We start from the raw sequence: 15,589 nt of genomic DNA on the forward strand, positions 1-15,589 counted from the left end.
GAGCAGCGTCTTCTCTCTCTGTCTGTGTGTGTGTGTGTGTGTGTGTGTGTGTGTGTGTGTCTGTGTGTGTGTGTGTGTGTGGTTTGCAGATCGGTATTTTAAGCTCTGACATCACCACTGTTACAAATAAGCCATAAACACCACAGCTATTCTTAAGCACAGGTCCATTTTTAAAAGTATTCACTAGATGAATGGCCCAATGGACAGACACCATCATTTCAGCTCTGATAATCACTCTGATTTTGGCTGATTTCAGCTGCTTTTCTAGTATTTTAGTGCATGAAGATCACTTCAAGGCTGTTCATGTAGAACATTAATAACTATCCATGAAGAACACTGAATATCTGACCAGACAGCCAGTAATCACCTCACAAGGAGAAAAATCCCCAGTTCCATATCACATTCCTCCTGGTTATTATGAATGTGCAAAAGCACTCAGGAGAGAAATTAAGTATTCGCTCCAATCAGTCGTTAATGCAGAGCTACACTGCACTCCTATCAGCACTAATCATGTCACACTGACCTGAAGACAACAGATAGGCTTCATAACTCTGTTCAAACTGCTACCTTTTATCTCTCTCTCTCTCTCTCTCTCTCTCTCACACACACACAAACAAACACACACACACACACACACACACAAACGCTGCCATGCTCTAATGCCACTAATTACTGCGAGTATTAATGTTGTTTGATGAATTCTGTTCAGATTCTAAGCAGACCATGCTGCCACAATAAACCCTTGCTGCTGTCTTTTGTACCTGGTCTGTTGTATGTTTACAATCACCATGGTAAATGATGGTGTAAACATGAGCTTTGCGTATGTGCTTGGCTAAAGAGGTTCTACCAATCAGAACATCAGGTAGGGGTTAGGCCTTGGCGATAGGGCGATGTAATCAGATATTGTCGATGATGGACAAGTAACCCAATAGTGATTTGTAATAAGGCTATAATCAATGCTTTGGTAAAAGAACTGAGAGACTAATTTACCTTTAAGTAGCTTGAGAAATATGTTTAAGTAGTGTACGGGCTCACACGTCAGTAGTCAGTTTCTCACGCAGAGAGAAAGAGGAAGAGAGAGGTTAGTTACGAAACTGCTGCGCACTGTAACACTAGCTTTACCGCACAGATTCCCCTTAACTTACTTTACGTGAATGGTACCAAAAATGAATGCTGACATACTTTGGAACTTCAGCTTGCCTCAATGTGACTCACTGCAGTAAAAAAAGAAAAAAAAAAAAAGAAAGAGCTAAAATAACTGAAAGTTGGCGTAGAGCAGCTAGGTTAACTCTAACCTGAAGAGAAAGTTCATCTGATCCTCATCTACGGCCAGTGTGCAGGTGTCCCGGTGGTTAGTTGAATTGTGAAAACGCGCTGTAACGACATAAAACGCCATGTTTTTAATGTGGAAAGCATGACATGGCTTTAAAAATCACTTGCAGTCTGGAGTTACTCCAGCAGGGAGTGATGTTAGCACACAAGTCAGCACGAAACTGTAGCGGAAGAAGCTCATGAACACAAGTGTTTGCAGTAACGTTTCTTATAATTACAGATGAAGGCGTTCTCTAAAGATGTTGGACTACTCAGCGTCATTTTATATGTGAATTTCATTAAAGATTTTCATTAAAATAGTTAATATTAAAAAAGCACACAGACTAAAACAGAAAAGAAAGTAGATCAAAGCCGCCGTGGACTGCGTGTATTTTTAAATGTTTTTTTGGGTTTTTTTGGCCGTGGTATTACCGTGGTAATTATTTATAAATGTCTTTTTTTTTTAAACCAGAAAATATCATGCAAGTTATTTTTAGATATTTCCCAGGCCTAGTAGAAGTGTAAATCATACTGGTATCAGCAGATAACTTTTTAAAAATATATATTGGCGTCAAACAAAAGTTTAGATTTTAACAACATTCTAATCCGATATTTGAGGAGGATCAATGCTAATCCAGGAGAATCTAATCTCAATTTCTATATTTTGTAAATGCTTATGTATCGGTTTCGTTATCAGCATCAGCAAACATGTCCATGAAAAGTACCTGATATCAGCATCAGCCCATGATTCCCATTTTGGTGCATCCCTCAGAATCTTTAAATTTTACCAAAAATACAAAACTAATTCACACAGTAGTGGAATAGAGACAAAAAAGGAAGCCTACTTTTGCTAATGTTGACAACAGTCTGAGGTTATATTTTGGTTAAAAATCTTATTGAACATTCCTATAATTGATTCCAACTTTCCAAAATCTCTGCAGTTAAATAGCCAAGTTGGCCTGCTTTTGTACACCCCTAAAACAGTAGTACTATTTCCTGGGCCAAACTGGTGCACCTTAAGTTCGGATGCCAGTCTTAAGTCTTGAACAAAATAACGAGAAAAGACAAAAATAGACTTCCATCAGCAGCCGAAAACGACTTGTACGAACAACTCCCCAGCATTACAGGCGATGGGGGCAGGCCTGTGTAACTAGAGGCTGTGGAATGTTTTCGGCTGATGTACAGATATGTCGGCCTGCAGGACAGCAAGTCTGGAATGCTTGGGTGCTGCCATAATGCCGCTGTTCATACGATATGAGAGTGTGTGAGCGTGCGTGTCTTAGACTGAGGAAAGGCTGGATAAGATAAGGAATAGACTTTTGTTAGACTGTTTTTTGAAAACATAGTTAAGTATTTTCTTATAGTTGAGAACACAACCCAAACAACCACGCCAGACAGCGATCACTGAGTGAACTCTGGCTAGCCTGTTATACTTTGTTATGTCTAGACCTTTATGATAAAGTTCTAAATGTCATAATATCCCTTTTTGGCCACATTCTGATGACCTACAGCGCTATGCAAACATCAGAGACCACTGTTCATTAATTTAATTTGCAGTCAAAATGGCAATTAAGTATATTTAACACTGATTATATATTTAACAGGTACTGCTTATCTGATGGGGATGCTTTTTATGGTCCACCAGGTCTTGCATGGCTGTTAAGAATATTATTTTCTCCATTTCTTTAAAAAATTTTTAGCTCGTTTTGGAAACTCCTGTTCTTTCACTTCCTTTCCTTTGATTTTACCCTTCCTTATGCAAGTTGATCATCTTAAATATCTCCAGAAATATCAATAACATAGTTAATAACTGTTTTGACTGGAAATAAAATAAATGAAGCATGGACTTTTGCAAAGTACTGTATGTTCTGGCCACAATATGGGAACTAAAAGTACTGAGTCTGCAGGCTTTGCCTTGAGCTTGCTCAATGAGTCTGGTCTGTGCAGAAAGATGCAGAATTCTGAAGACATGGTTGAGAAAGTGTTTTCTATACATAATTCTACCGTTTACCTGGTTCATATGACTTTCACACTGTTCTGAGTTCAAATACATACTGGAAGAGGGAAAGTAAATGTAAACGTGTGTGTGTGACTGGGGGGGAGGGGTTGTTAGCTGAAAGGAATGTCTCTCTAGACTTGGCTCACCACAACCCACCCAGGAAACCACATACACCACAGCTCACTTCCACAGTTCTCCGCTTCCCTCTCTGATCTCCTTACTATACTGTTACCTGAGGGAATGAAAAGTAATCAACATACATAGAGCTAACTATGCAGAATTATGTAAGATACAAAACTGTGCGGAGGTAGATGTAGTACAGTCATGCATGCATACACACTGCGGGAGCTGGTCTGACCACTGTGGCTAAACCTCAAAGAAAGCTTTTAATACAAATGTGGGCATTTTTAAGCACTTCACAGTGTGTGGGAACATACAGTAGGCATAAATAGGGCAAAGTTCACTCAGTCAACCAAACTACTGGAATAGAGCAGCCCTGGACCTGCTTTCATTCCAGGCTCTGCATGCTATTTATGTGTGTGTGCTGTTTACGAGGAAAAAAGCAAGCTTGTATGAGTGAGTGCTTGTTTGCTTGAGTGAGTGTCCTTGGCCTGAGGTGATACTATAGCAGAGCAATCCATTGTATGAAAAGAAAAAGAAATTAAGCTTGCTTACAGTCACAGACAGACCACCGCCACAAACAGAAAACAACATTTATCTCAAGCTCCATATCCCTAAGACTCTCCAACATGCTTATTAAGAAAAGGATACAAGTTGTCTTCAAATACAGTGTCTGAAATTGTAAAAACCGTGCTGACCTTAACCAGATTCCTCCCTTTCTGTGCTCATCAAAGGGGAAATGACCACAACAGTCCCCTTTATGCTATACAACCTACATAAACTACTGTGTAGAATCTAGGGCTGGCCTGAACAGCATTTCCAATCAAGTACTCAAATACTGGTTCTCAACAATCACCCTTAAAACAATAATACTGTAAGTGTTTTTTAATCATTTGTCTGACGGAACAGATAAGCTTCTGTTTTAAATCAGTGTTTTAGCCCACACTAGCTGTCCCAGATGCATGTCCATCAAAATGCAAGCCTATTTTTTCTGCTTGTGAGTAAGTGGAGTGTAAATTCCATAGAGATGAAGTCAAATCACACACTCCCACTGTCTATAGGGTTTTAAACTATACTTAAAATAATAATTTAATTACTACATGTGATGATCTTGTTGGTGTAGTTTTAGAGCAGCTCCTTCACTGTAACTGTGGAGGCTACTCTTCTCTGATGCAACAGTTAAAACTTTATAGTAATTTCTTCAAAATAAACAGATCTGATGTTTGTGCGGTCATATTTTTAACCTGCTGTAAAAACAGGAAAAATAAGAAAGGAAAAGGAAAAAGACCTATTCCTACCATCTGAAATGGTTCTGTAACAGAGAATACTCATCTTTAACATTTTCCACATATTACCATATATATTAAGCTACATTAAGGCCTTTGCTGATGAAATGTTTTGTAGTTCAGGCTACAGTTTTTGTGGTTTGAGAAAAAGAAAAAGCGTCCAAATGCTAATTAGTGAAACAAATACCAACATAACAAGCAAATACTAGAGTACACAGTCATTGAGGCCAGCCCCAGTAGGATCTCTTTCTTGCCCATCTGTGTAAGCAGTGAACAACTCCAGAACCAAGCAGAACGCCCAGCTGAATCACAGTCCTCTAGGGTCAACAGTTTGGAACGATGAAATGGCAGGTTTCGCAGACATCAGAGGAAGTTGTGTATTAGTCTTTGCCCTCCCAGACTGTGAAGCCAACACACCACAGTGGAGAGTCCAACAACAAAGGGAAAAGACTACCATTATTGTGGTTGCCACACTGCTTTTCTATGAAGTGAATAAACCTACTGCTTTTATAAAACCTTACACAGAGAGCTGTCAACACGGCACATTAATAGCATTGAACAGGACCAAGTATGATGACAAAAATACATACCAGAGGTTTTAGTAGGTGTGGTCTTGTACTATTGTTGACAAAAAGCCTCTGTGGTTTTTGTATTGGCCTGCCAGCTGTAGCAGTTCCTGCCACAAGTAGGCTAGTCTTTCTCTGCCTTTCCTTTCAGTCGGGTCAGGTTACATTTCAGCCACCTAGCGCAGCCACCTAGCGCAGCCACCTAGCGCAGCCACCTAGCACCAGTGGTATGATATTTATTGTGATCGTAATAAATTACATCACAGTATTTCTTAAAAATATTGTCGACATACTGTGGATTTCATCAGTACTTGGACACTGAAATGCATGTTTCTTTACAAAGAGAGCATAATTAGTCCTGATAATAAGTGCCGTGTGGTGCATGAAATATTAAATATCATTGTACACATAATTTTTGATATTTTTTCCCATGTTTGTGTTTTTGTCTGTTCCAATGTATTAAACCTCAGAAAAACAAAAAATAATGACGCAGATCATGCATTATGAAAATGTCTTATCATGCTATATTTTTGCCCACCTCTATTGCCCCACATAATACAATATCTAAATTTAATGTAAATTACTGTGCAGTACATGTAGGCACACCTGTAACGATTAAATTTGTGGTCATATTTTTCATTTTTTTTGCTCCCCCATGTTTAACTGAATATTCATTCATTTACTGTGGATCCTCCAATCTCAAAATGAATCAGAAGGCAATAGCTACAGACGAGCAAGCACTTTACAGTAGTCTAGGACAGAAGCATCATAGTATTACAGTGCATGTCTACTAACATTTCCACAGGATTAACATGCTAACACTGCTCTGACATGAACAAATAAAACAGACAAACAGCAACAGTAGGAACTCTGTAAGTGTAGCCCTACCAGAGCTCTGGAATGCTGAAAGGAATGCGGTCTAGGACAAAATGATCAAAACAAAGGTGAGAGCTAATTCTCTTACATTTAACCCTTCATTGACTGAAGTTGAAGTTCATAAAAGTCCAAAATTAAGGGTAAACACAGAAACAGTGAGTAAATAAATTAACAGCTAAAACATTAAACCCTTGGAATCCTAGTTCTGGCTGAAAGATTAAACATTTTATATCAAAATCACAATTTGAGAGGGTACAAGTTTCAATTTGCAATTTTAATTATATCCTACATTATTTACAGTTGTCTTAACAAGCATTAAGTAAAGAAATTTAACCTATTAACGCAGAACTTGTGAAGTGGCAGTCTGGTGCACTACCCACTACCACTGCCTTAAAAAGTGGTTATATTGGCAAAAAAAACCTTAATTTAAAGAGAAAATAATCGCATTAAATCACAATCACAATATTGGTCTGAAAAACTGCAATTAGATATTTTTCCGCAAATTTCTCAGGCCCACTTCCAGTACAGAGGCCGGTATGTATGTCAACGAGCAAATTTTACAGGGAGCCTCATGTAGAGAAACCTTCAGCATGCTGGCATTCTGAAATACAGCAAGAAATCTGAACTAGCCCACAGTCAGGAAAGATCCTCATCCCACATTCTTAATGCTGCAAACTGGACACACAGAAAGTGAAAATCAACTCAGATTAGTCACCACCAGAGTTTTCCCTCAGCGGGAGTGAGGGGGAGAGAAGGAGAGGGGGAAGAGAGAGGAGAAAGAGGAGAGAGAGAGAGAGACAGAGAGAGAGAGAGCTCTGCTCCGAGATCAATGATGAAAACACTAATGTACTTACAGAAAAACTTTGATTAATATTCAAAGGCTTCAAATAAATAAATGAATAAATAAACAAATAAATAAGTAAGTAAGCAAGTACGTCAGCCAAAGTGAAGAGCCCCCTTTGGGAAAGAGGGAGAGTGAGAGTCGGTTACACACTAATCTAAAGCTCCACTCTCACTGAAAGATCACAAAGAGGGAGCAGTGTGAATACAGCACTGTCAGACTTCAAATGTTGTCTCCACCACAGTGCTAATGAGTTTCCAATCTCATCCCAGTCTATGTCCAAACAAAACTATGTATCTCTAAAATGGTAACTTGACAGAAAAAGGTAAAAACATTTGTACAGGCCTGTACACAGCTATTGAGCTGCACTGGTTGAGCGCACTTGGGCCACGCAGATATCATACCTGTACCAAAAGAAGTCTGTGCTACACTGTACCTTTAAGAACATCCTCTAAAAACAGCCTCAGGTTTCAGACACCAGACAAAATGGCTTAGGGCCTCAAGAAAAACACTGTTCTGTCTTAGCTCTTGTAGAATCTGGCCAAGCTAAGGGGCTACAGACTCCAGGTGCCTGTCCCACAAAGCAGGATTTCTTGCTTAGCTAGCTAACATTAAACTTTGTTCAATCTAGCCCTGGATTTTCTTTTTCATGACGGTGGATCACTTTTTACCAGGCTATATCACCATTGCAACTTATGTTGCATGACTAACCTGCTCCAGGGCGGGTTAGGTTCAGGATTTCAGATCATAAACAGCTCTTATACCAATCAAGGCCAAAATTCGTAGCAATCAAGGACTGATATGTGTAGCATCAATTGTGTGAAGAATATTGCTTATTTAGCAGAAGTTAGCATATTCCTCAGATATTAAGAATGTAACAAGACTGTTACTTCAATAAGCACTAAAACAGTGGCAGTGGTGACAGCACTGCTAGATAAACGTTCTTTTATCTGACAAAGATTGAGCTTTGCTCACATGCTATAATTTTGGCTTTGGCGTTAGAAACGGTCTCAAAATTGTTGAAAGAAAAAGTATTATTATTATTATTATTATTAGTAGTAGTAGTAGTAGTAGTAGTAGTATTAGTAGTTTTTCTGTAAGTATATCTGCTAACACAGCTGAAAACATCAGTGATGTTCCTGGAAGCAGCAAATGTAATTACAGATTTTATAACAATACTAACAATAATAATAATAGCAATAATAATAATAATGAATAAATAAATAATAATAAAAACAATAACACTTTATTTTTGATAGTTTCTAAGGAGCAAACACAGTGATAGTGTGTGAGGTGAACTTTAATCTTTGTCAAACAAAAGCAAAAAGCAAAGGGGAAAAAACCTAGTTTAACCGTTTACCATGGTTACTTTCCAAACAGTTATCTGAATAAGAGGATTCTGTTACCAGCACAGGCATACACTCCTAAATTTTAATGGAAGTTATTGCAACAAGATTTTATTCCTAGTGATTCTGAACCATTTCAATTGGTCCATTTATCATGAAATATTTACACAATGTAAAGAGAAGCTGTTGTGTTCAAATTACGGACAAAAGTAGAAGCTGAAAAATAATGATATGCTGCAATATAAATTATGTTTTTTCACACTTTTACCAGTGGACTGGTGAGAGCAACATCATCTCTATTTATGGCATCTTTAAAATATTTCTAGACACTGACAGAACATACTGTCTGTGACTGTAATTATTACAAACATATGCAACATTTCACTCACAGTAGGTTTCAGGACAAAACAGATCCTCATTCCCTTTCACTACTCCATCATTTTGCAACAAAAACAAACTTTGTCTTCAAATCAAACAGTGATAAAAGGGAGAATTAACTACATAGTGCTCATGTTTCTAACAAAAATAAAACTTAATTTTGCCATTAGCATTTAGAGTCAGACAAAATATAACATCAGGACAAAAAAGTGTCAACTTATCTATGTTACATCTTCACTTTAAGACATGGATATTCTGTAGGTGGTAATCGGGAAGGAAGGTGAAGCTGGAATTAATGTCCTTAAATGCTGACCTAACACTGCCTGTCCAACCTGCTGCCTCTCTTCATCACTACCCTCCTGGGCTTTAACAAGCTGAAGTGAGGGTCAGAGAATGAGAACACCACCTCCTCTCCCCAGATTTAGCAATGACTAAAATATAGAGATCATCGTCAAACGAGCAGTCTGATGCCATAGCAACACAACGGAATCCATCATATTTTACCTCTCCAAAAAGGAAGAAATTAAAACATTCAGAAGAAGCATTTGACCTACTTGAGTGCACGTTGGTTCTGAGAGAGAGAGAGAGAGAGAGAGAGAGAGAGAGAGAGAGAGAGAGAGAGAGAGCCAATTACCCCCCCCTCCTCTTTCTTTCCCTCTTTCACATGATGAACTTGCCATCATGAAGGTAATGGACTGAAGCCCTTAGGCAGGACAATGAAACACTTTGAGACGGGCACAAGAGACATGAGCCTGATTCATATATAAAGAACATGAAGACGCTAATCACTGACACTACTATCCAAGAAGTTAGGGGGCAAATGAAATTTCAGCTGACGATTAATTGTCATAAAAATAACTGCATTAACAATTTAATTGTCTTTTCTTGTCCACTGTCTGCAACTATTAAAGTACAAGCCTAAAAGGGTCAAATTAGCTAATTAGCCATCTTAAGTCCCATCTACATTTACTTAGTTGCCAACACTAGTCGCTCTTTACAAATGACACACTAGTCTTACAAATGTCTAAAATTAATCTTGCATAGAGCTTCTTTTTTTTGAGAGTGAAAATTTAAGCAAAAGATGCTCATTCTATTAGCATACATGCTAAAACATTTAGCTACACAGCTAACAAATTAACAAACATTTCTGGAGCTGCCCTCTCATGTTCCATGATGTGAACTCATTTACTGCTTTCTTTTATTTACATTTATTTGCATCAACCCAAAACACACAATTCACATTTTACTGTTTGCAGCAAAATACGATTGTGAAATAAAAGGACTGTGGAAAATTATTGCCATCATTGCATATTATGGCTATTAGGCGTTTATGTAATAATTATGACAGGCGTCGCTTATAAAGGACAAGTACAACTCACAGTGATTTTCCCCAATGTGGAAGCTGCCAAAGGAAGCCAGAGAGGGTTTAAAGCGTCCATACGATGGACGACTTAATTTTCCTTACCTTTTGTAAATAAGAGTTTGATGCATGTTAGCATGTAAACACAGTTAAAGTTTCAAAGTATACCATTAACATTTCAGTCTATAGAGCCCATATATGGAGACCTATCTGCAAAAACAACATAAGGGATAAAAAGAGGTGAGAAAATTGTCATGTAAAAATTATAAATGACTATTTTTGGTAAGGACTGACCCTAGACCGGGGAGTAACAATATTGTACAAAAATCATTAATGGACTGCAGGCTTAAAAAAATACAACACAAGAAAAATGCAGGATATGAGACCTTCATTTTTTTAGAAAAGAAACTGAGCCAAAACATGACTTTTGACTTTGAGTAGCTGGCACAGCTATCACTGACAAAACAGATTCCTCAACATCTTGGACTCACATGGTATTAACCTGGCAAGACCTTAGAACTCAGTTAATACATTAAAATCAGGGTTTTTTCCTAAGGACTCTCTCAAGGATGAACAAAATGCTTACGTGTAACTCATATTTATGACGGAGTAACAAAAGCTCATTTTGCATGCTATGTAGGGGGCGATAAGGGCATAAAAGTGAAATACAGAACAGAATTTAGCAGCATCAGAACTGAGCCTTGGTGTCCTCTAACAACCAGGTGCTAATCTCTCAACAGCACGAGTCCTGCAGTGGGAGGCTTTATTACTTTGCTAATGCTGCTGTTGGCCCCATCCTGCTCCATGTTTATAGAGAGAGAGAGAGAGAGAGAGAGAGAGAGAGAGAGAGAGAGAGAGAGAGAGAGAGAGAGGTAATCTAGGATCAGCTTCTTCTAACCATGTGACTATTCATATGGCTAAGAAATGGAAAAAAAAAAAAACAACAAAAAAACCCTGTTCCTCGATCATCAGTGTCAGTGGGTGGATGCATGTCACTATTAGCTTTACTCTCATACTCATTCATGTGCCTGATTTAGCACAAATCCACCCCACACATATACACCCGCATTCACCCTGTACAGGAGAGCTAATATAGGATCCAAATTCCCCCATATATTACGATCTTAAGCCATAATGACCTAAAGCACCATGCTGAAGCAGTATCATCCGTTAGACACTATTTGGGGCAGGATTCAAGCAAAAAATCTTCCTGTGGTGGAGCTTTGCAACTGGTTTTAAATAAAAGCAGCAGTGAGTGTGGTAAATGCTTGGTCTATCCAAAGATTTATACCGCTATAAATGGGTGATAGTGGAGCAAACATGGCCCACGGGCATGATCGCTACATCACTGACTGTTTCACCGCATATCCAATAAACTTACACTATATACATAAACTTACAATAAAAAATAAAAAATATATAAAAATCTGTATGATGTGGTTTTCTAAAAGCAGATTAAGTCCAGCCATGGATTAAGCGACTGCTAATGGGGATTCTCTACTGAATCACAACAAAGCATTTCTAGGCTTTAATAATACTTTCTGCTGCGTGTGCTGTTTGTGCATGGATCAATCTCTGGTATTCCAGCTAAATATTCCGTGAGCGTTCTTGCAAAGTTGCTGATGAGAGCTTGACAAATCACAGGCATTCCCTTAGAATGTGAAATACATCAATCACTGTTTGCCATAACTGATCGCAAACACAATACCGCTCAAAATGCTCGTTTTTAAATGGCCAAATTGTGAGATCCTAAGTAAGCACCAGCACTGAATAAGAAAATACAGACATATTTCATCCTATGGCTAGAACTGAGAGCAGATAGAGCTTATGATGCACTCCACCACTCCCCTAGCATGAAAGTGCAATTGAACTTTAAGAAAAGATGAGGTACAATAGGTCTGTGCCACCCTGTAGTGAGAAGATTGAGGTGATGACCTGGCTCTGACCAGCTCGTCAAAAGAAAACATAATTCTGCAGTCCTTTAATTTAGCAAAGAATGCCGCCTTTGCTACAGTTATGTCCACAGATGGATCGACGTACAGCAAATTCAAAGACAGTGCTTGTGCTGACAGCACAATTAGAGTCCTGTATTAGTATGCAGCACTGAATTAACTATAGTTTGTATTGCATTACGTGTACTAAAGCAAAAGCACTTAGACATTTAGGTCAGTTGATGCAACACTGTTAGTCACAGAAGTAGTAGCTACTGTCAATATTGGTGAGCTTGAGCTTGCTGTGCTGTATGTTTTAAAGGGGCAAATATTGCAAATATAAAAATTTATTAACTAAAGCTTGATTTGACCATAATTCAAATGGAGCTAAAAGCTACAAAAACTTCTCTGCCTGATCAAAACTGTACAGGCATTTCACACTCTGGTTCCACACTGTGGTTGACAGCAACGTAACTAGGACAAAATAAACAACTACACAGTGACAGGCTGTTATTCCCGCTTTTTTAAGCTTTTGTTTTCTGGCAGAAGTCAGACTTTAATTTTGTGAAAGATAAAGGGTTACGAGGGAAAAGTTACATTCATCTGGGAGTGGCTGCGGTAACCGCAGTGGTAAGTTTTAGTGACTAATGTGGGTCGGAACTTGGCTAACCAGGTAAACACTGTTAGCCCTGCTAAATTACAGCACTGGAGCTAGGTAGCTATGATGGGTGACATATTCAAGCAACACTAACAGCTGTTGGCCAAGTCAGAGTAGCTAATAAAATACACAGATGCCAACCACCATTTTGAATTATCCAAGCTTGGAAAACAGCTGAGTCAGAATTCTACTGCTCAACAGGAAAAACCCAATAATAAAACTCACTCAGAGATGGAATTTCATCAGATTTTTATCTGATTTACTTCACTAGGTATAGGGTAGGCTAATCAAATCAAAGATAACACAATAAGGAATCACTGCAAAGCATTCTGAATATCACAATCTAAAAAAATAATATAGCCTTGTCTTTTGGTCATGCGCTGGAGAGTGAGGAGCAACTAATATCACTGAAATTCAATACTTGCTGACATCCACAACGTCAATAAATCATTTTTCATAAGGTCATAAATTAGCGTTCTCATTTCAGATTCTTTTTAATGAAAATATTGCAACAGTTTGTAGGCCACCAACCCCCAAAGTAATCACACGAACAAAAATATCACCCTGCAAAAATGAAAGTTAACAGAAAAGTAATCTGATGCGTCACTGAAGGTAGGCAACTACCACTTGTCAGGACTGGTACTGAGAACTAAAGCAGAAAAGCTTTCTAGCGATCTCTTAGACAAAAATGAAAGATACTGATCATCATGTTCCACATCTTCTTAGGTGTTCATGTAACCCCACTAGAATTGCCTGAAAGTTTCCCCAAATCACTGCAGCACATTCAAAACAGGAACAGATCAAACATTAGGAGTTTGTTTAGTCACAGTGTTTATAACTTACTGAAGAACACTAGTTAATACTTCCTGTTAAGTGTGATGACCTTATTTTGCAACAGCTGAGATTTTCTTGACATGAATTTAGGCCACAAGAGTTTGTTTCCTCTTCTCCTCATTGAGAAGCAAAGGGTTTAAAAAATCAGTTTCGAGCAGTGGCAAACTGGTTCTGGAGGTCATTGAAAACTTCAACAACAAATGTCGTCATCCTTCCAGTCGAGCGAGTTCTCAAATTAATCAATTGTATTTTGTTGTGTAGGGAGAGGAGGCATTTGACACGAAGGCCACAGCTTCATAACTAGCTGCATTAAAGGGGAATACCACTGAATTTTCTGCATACTTAAATCGCTGAGATGTATACAAAGTCATTCAAAGTTGTTTGATGTGAAATAGTTCATTTGTAAAAAACAAAAAAAAAACAAAAAAACAAAAAACAAAACAAAACAAAAAACTTATCTATTTCCTCATAGTGGTGGTGATAGGAACCAGGGAATGTGTACAATGCAAACATAGCAATTTTATTTACTACCCAAAACTACCAGTGAATCTACATGTATCTTCTAAGTTTCTCTATGTAATGTAGATGATGGTAAAATAATAGCCAATCTGAAAAAAAAGGTTTCTTTGAGGACAATAAATGGATTAAATAAACTGATTCAAATATGCTTTAGACCAAAGCATTATCACAAAAGTACCATAAACCGATGTCTCAAACATCAGGCAGTGTATTTATAACAATTTCATGCAACAGCTTTCTGTGAGGGAGCTTTTAGAGGCATTAAATTCCTCAGAAGTCTGGTTCCTATCACCACCACTGCACAGTTCTGACTCGGTAAGTTTCTCCAGAACGAAGCATTTCACACCAAACCGCTCTGAATGATTTTGTTGATATGTCAACCATTTCATTATGCACAGATTTTGAAAAATCGGTGGAGTTCCCCTTTAAGCCTTTAAAAGCTGGTTCGCTAGAGTACAGTCTGCCGCCATAGCAAGTAACGTTAAAGGCTGATAGAAACTTCAGGCAGCGTCAAATGTGAGTATTTTAATTTAACCTAGCTTTCAGCTGCATATAACGTTGGTTATCTTCAGGAATATAACTTGAGTGAAACTTTTATCCAGTCCACGCCCGAATGAGTCCAGAATAGCCTGTTACCAGAGGAGCTCCAGTTTTAGCACCGCCACATATCAGTACAGAAAGCGCAGAAACCCGGCAGACTGACATTAACGGGCTTGTAATGTAACGTTAGCCTCTGAGCTACGCGGTCATTTCCAACAAGGTGCAGTCGGCTTGAAGGCGGAGAGAGGCGAAGCTTCCGCCGCTTCCAGCTTCTCAACTGAGCCCGCAAAGAGAGTTGTACCGCGGTCTCCTCAAGAAAACAGGTGGCAGTTCATTCAAACACCTCACAACAACTTCGATCGACGGCTGCACACAAACCAAAAGCGTTACCTAATCACGAGAGAGCGACACCCGTCTTCACGTAGCAGTCAAGTTGATCTAAAAAAAACAAAACGGCGACTCCGAGTCGAGCCACCACCTACTTTTCCCCCTCGGCAAAGTACGAGCTGTGGAAAAGCTGCTAGTTGCTCCTTAACCTACGCCAAAAGCTACACACAAAAATGAATAAATAAGGAGGATTACACATTACTGTCATTCAGACTGGGCCTCACCTCTCTGCAAAGTTCACTCTCAAGGCTGGGTTCCGTGTTTTTCTCGTAGTTTTCGTTTCTTCGCCCCCTCGGTCTTTGGCGCAGTGTGTTCAAATGTGTTCGCTGCGCTGAGGAACCGAACTGCCACAGGCGTTGGCCCCGCCCACCTACCGAGCAAACACAGGGCTCGAGACGTGTGCGTCCTTCGCCTATTGGTTCCCAGGGAGGAGCAGCCGTTCGAATCGTGCAGGGCTCCGCCCTCCCACGGTTGGAACGGAATGACATCATCATTGGCACAAGTGGCACTGTGTGTGTGTGTGTGTGTGTGTGTGTGTGTGTGTGTGTGTGTGTGTGTGTGGTTGTTTGTGTTTGAGGGGTGTGTGTGTGTGTGTGTGTGTTCGTGCTCTTCTCACGGACAAGAAGTTCATTGTCAA

At 39.0% G+C, this 15,589-nt stretch overlaps 1 protein-coding gene across 3 annotated transcripts in view; it reads right to left on the reverse strand.

The window, feature by feature from the left end:
• The window catches only part of rhocb (ras homolog family member Cb), a 42,277-nt gene extending 26,960 nt beyond the window's left edge, over positions 1-15,317 (reverse strand). Inside the window, exons 1-2 of one of the 3 annotated variants that reach the window (XM_036579150.1) lie at positions 15,177-15,296; positions 1,296-1,374 (exon numbers count right to left, since the gene is read on the reverse strand). The gene's annotated coding sequence lies outside the window, so the exon portion shown is untranslated. Of the gene's footprint in view, positions 1-1,295; positions 1,375-14,955; positions 14,978-15,176 lie in introns of those variants that run through there. The other 2 variants (XM_036579149.1, XM_036579153.1) reach the window with 2 other exon arrangements.
• Positions 15,318-15,589: the final 272 nt, after the last annotated feature.

Source organism: Colossoma macropomum, unplaced genomic scaffold (genome assembly GCF_904425465.1).
Source record: "Colossoma macropomum unplaced genomic scaffold, Colossoma_macropomum, whole genome shotgun sequence".
In the NCBI taxonomy this organism is placed as follows: Eukaryota; Metazoa; Chordata; class Actinopteri; order Characiformes; family Serrasalmidae; genus Colossoma; species Colossoma macropomum.